Source organism: Lucilia cuprina, chromosome 4 (assembly GCF_022045245.1).
Source record: "Lucilia cuprina isolate Lc7/37 chromosome 4, ASM2204524v1, whole genome shotgun sequence".
NCBI lineage: Eukaryota > Metazoa > Arthropoda > Insecta > Diptera > Calliphoridae > Lucilia > Lucilia cuprina.
In genome coordinates this window covers 67,123,654-67,128,564 of record NC_060952.1, presented here as the reverse complement: position 1 = coordinate 67,128,564, position 4,911 = coordinate 67,123,654, and positions in this window count along the sequence as shown.

The following is a 4,911-nucleotide window of genomic DNA, read 5'->3' as shown; positions in this document are numbered from 1 at the left end:
CAGAATATATATACTTTATAGGGTCGGAAAATTATATTATAGAAATTACAAACGGAATGACAAACTTATATATACCCTTCTCACGAAGGTGAAGGGTATAAAAATACCAACTGCAAAACGGTAAGGTACCAAAAAAATCCCCTTTTATGGGTTCTCACTTAATCCAGACTCCACATACTTAATTTCACGTTTCTAGGTTCAATATTATAAAAATTTCAAAAAGTACCTTTTGTAGAACGAAAAAGTACTTAAAAGTACCCTTTTATGTGTTCTCACCTAATCCGGACTCTACAAACTTAATTTCATGTTTCTAGGTTCAATATTATACAAAATTCAAAAAGTACCTTATGTAGAACGAAAAAGTACCAAAAAGTTCCCTTTTATGTGTTCTGATCTAATCCGGGCTCTACATACTTAATTTCATTTTTCTATTGCCTTTTATGGGTTCTCATTTAATTCCGAATCAAATTTCATGTCCCTTGGTTTAATATTATAGAATATTCCAAAAACTTCTTTTGAAATTCTCACCTAATTCAGACTATATATACTTAATTTCAAATTTCTAGGTTCAATATTAGAAAAAATTCCAAAAGTACCTTTTAAAAACAAAGAAAGTACCAAAAACTTCCTTTTTGTGTTTTCTAACTTAAGCCAGGCTCCACATACTTATTTTCATGTTTCTAGCCAATAACAACACACTAGTGCTGCTGAAAACTGATTGTGGATACTTTATAATTTATATACTTTGTAATTAATATACTCTATAAATAATTTAATATTTAAGTTTTCATTGAGTTTTAAATTTGTGAGAATATAAAATATATTATTATTGATTTGTCACAAAACTTAAAAATATAAATAATATTTTGTCTTATAATATATTAATAAAAAATAGTAATTTTATAAAAATATAACCACCACAAATTGGCGATCCTGCCAGGAGCATATATTTAATGTAAATGTATATATAACTCTTAAATGCAAATTTTGACCAGTTACGAGAAATAATTCAATACTCAAGATATATGTAATTTTTAAACGCAAATGTTGGCCAGTTACGAGGAGAAATTTAACACTCAAGATTTTAAAATACCAAGATCAATTTTTTCAAAATATAAGCAAAGCACTTGAAATAATTATTAGTAAAAAAAGGGTATCGAAATGGATTCGGATAGAAGATACTAGCTTAAACCCGAATGTGCTGGATTTCCCAAAGAAACCTTAAGTATTTTGCTTTACATGTCTCCACAACCACACACATTACTCGCACATATACCCCGTACTAAAGTCTATTTCATTCCAGGTCCACATCAACCCTAAAAATCCCAACTTAAAACTAAATCAAAAAAACATAAAACTTACCTAAAAAAACGAATCTAAAATAATATATAAAAAAAGAATAAACCAACTCAAACCTCGTTTTATGCGTATTTATTTTATGATGGGAGGCAGACATTATTAATTGTTTTTGAAAGGGCTATGAAAATATTTCACTGTGTGAACTTTTTGTGCTAACTTTTTTAGTTTTTGTGATAAAAAAAATATATTGGTCAGTATTAGAATGTCAATAATAGTGAACAATATGACATAATAAAATTTTCGATAATATAATTTGAAGCCCGAAAAATTTAAACTAAACCCCAGAACAGCCCGTGGGGCACATGCGGCAAATATATGTAATGCTTGTGATATAGAACAAACTTTGGTTAAAATATAGAAAAAAACAGTAATAATTTGTTTTAATTTGTATACCCTACAAGACTATAGTGGGGAGGGTATTATACGTTTGTGCTGATGTTTGTAACATACAAATATTGGTCCAATACCCACCTTAAAGTATACCGATCGATTCAGAATCATTTTTTGAGTCGATTAAGACATGTCCGTCCGTCTGGCTGTCCATGTAAACTTTGTGCGCAAGGTACAGGCCGCAATTTTCAATTTGATGAAATTTTGACCAAGCATGTTTTTTGGCACAGGGACGAAGGCTATTGAAAATGGTTGAAATCGATCCATTATTTCACCTAGCCCCCATACAACCGTACCTCCGATTTGAACTTTTTATGCCATAATTACGTCAAATATTCTATTATCTCTCTAAAAATTGGCACAAATAAGTTTTACACTGCCGATTTTCGTAAGGATCGGCCCCCATACAAACCCTCCTTCAAAAAATATCTTAAACGTCTAAAATTGACTTGTAACCATTTGTATCGCAATGAAACTCAACAAAACTAACTGTTATTTAAAAATATATCCTTTTCCAAAATTTCCCAAGGATCGGCCCATTTTTGACCTATATAAAGCCTCATTTAGAAATTTTAGTTTTTTTATCAATAAATTGCTTAAATATTTTTAAATAATATTCAACATAAAAGTTTCTTTATAAAAAGTAAAAATTTTAAAAATATACTCATGATGTAGGGTATTACTACTTGTTTTTGTTAAGTTTTGTGAATTAACAATAAATTAAGCTATGAAACAGCAAAATAAGTTTTTATTTTTGTAATTTTTTCTTTTATTTTACTAAGGACAAATCTTGGTGAATTTACCCCATGGATGGGGCGGTATCGCCGTTTTTGGTCAGTGCGGAAAATTAAAAAAATTTGTACATAAGGATGACTTAAGAAAAATTTAAAGGAATAAAACTAAAGCCAACATATCTAAGTATCCGAACCAATTCCCGTTCGGACATATAAAGTATTGTTCAAATCCTTTGTACACGAAGAAATTTATTTTTCACAAGTTTACGACTTATTTTGTTGAATTTTATAATAAAAATTGGAAAATTTATTTTAACAAAATCACAGTGGGGCAGAATGCAAATTTTTTGAAAATAAATCAGGCATTTCTAAACGGCTGATCCGATCGGGATAAAATTTGGCGTGAGCGTAGCCAAGGAGTATTCGAGTTTAAGTTTTGAAGATGCCCCAGATGGCCCAGGGACGGCGCTGTGGCGGCACAAAGTAGGGTAACTACGACATGTAAAATTTTTAAACTCGTGCCATTTTTTGTTTTTCACCCAAATATTTTTTATAATTTTTATATTTTGTGAAAGCGCTCGACGAGATCTTGAAAAAACATACTACTTATCTCTTATAATATTTAGTGATACAAAATTTACCATACCTTGGTACGCCGTTTTTTTGAATACCGGGCGTAATTTTGGACCAAATGGACTCTTTTTTGTTATTTAGACAACAAGAAATACAAAAAATTTCAGATCAATATCATTTACAGATCCAAAAATATACGTTTTTTTAATTTAAAAATTCAAAAATCTTTAGATTTTTGCCGTTTTTTGCCAAAAATGTGTCTTAACTCTTTTATTAATAAAATAAAATTTTCTTTAAGAACATATAACAATTTTATAGTTTTCTAAAAGGTATCTTTCCGCAGAACGCTTTGGCGTAAAAAACTTGTCCTATTTTTTGAAAATGTTGCCACTGCGTCCTTCCGAATATGACCTATTTTTTATCAAAACTTCAACTTTGGGCGACATGTTCTAAAATCCCAAAGCTGGGATCAGAAAACTGAAAGCAGTTTTGGAAACTGTGAGGCTATTAGAACAAATATTGGATAAACAGGAACAAATTTACAACTGACTTTTACCATTTTCCAAATTCAAAATTATTTCCAACAAATTGGCCATGAAATTTCGTTTTAAAAATTTTATCAGTTTATTTGAAATGACAAATTTAACAAGCGTTGAAGATTTCATTGAGTTTTGTTCATCAATAAAGATTTTGTCATATATTACATATTTGTTAAATTTCTAAAACTATGATTTATATCAAAATTTTAATAGAGTCGCAGATAGCTACAACAATTTAGTCCATATTTATCCCTTAATATCTTTTTTTAGTTAGATATGGAAATTCTCGACCCTTTACAAAAAATTTCAAGCCAATATCTCAATTACATTCAAAAATATGTTCATTTAAACCTGTATCCTTTAATTTCATATTTTTCATATTTTAGTATTAAATATGACAGAACATGTGTAAATCTTATATTTACTTATTTTATTATACCCTTCACCTTCGTGAGAAGGGTATATATAAGTTTGTCATTCCGTTTGTAATTTCTATAATATAATTTTCCGACCCTATAAAGTATATATATTCTGGATCCTTATAGGTAGCGGAGATGATTAAGCCATGTCCGTCTGTCTGTCCGTCTGTCTGTCTGTCTGTCTGTATGTTTGTTGAAATCAGTTTTTAGAAGACCCCAGATATCTGCGAGATCCGAATCTTCCATAATTCTATCAGACATACGACCGGCAAGAACGCTATTTAAAATCAGCAAAATCGGTCCATAAATAACGGAGATATGAGCAAAAAACCGAGACAACCTCTGAAAATTTCATATAAAATTTAGATTTTTTATTCATGCTCAGACAGAAACTGCAAAAAACAAAAACAAAATACATAACAATACGGTAAATATTGTTATTGTAATTGTTTATAAAAGCAAAGCAGAGCAAGAGCAGCAGGCAAGAGTAGCAGAGCGAGAGCAGCACTAATGTTTTGTTATTGGCTAGAAATATGAAATTAAGTATGTAGAGCCTGGATTAAGTGAGAACCTATAAAAGGGGACTTTCTGGTACTTTTTCGTTCTTCAAAAGGTATTTTTTGAAATTTCTATAATATTGAACTAGAAACATGAAATTATGTATGCATGGCCCGGATTAAGTGAGGACCCAAACAAGGGGAGTTTTTGGTACTTTTTCGTTATTCAAAAGGTACTTTTTGCAATTTCTACAATATTGAACCTAGAAACATGTAATTAAGTATGTATGGCCCGGATTAAGTGAGGACCCATAAAAGGGGACTTTTTCGTTGTTCAAAAGGTACTTTTGCAATTTCCACATTATTGAACCTAGAAACATTTAATTAAGTATGTATGGCC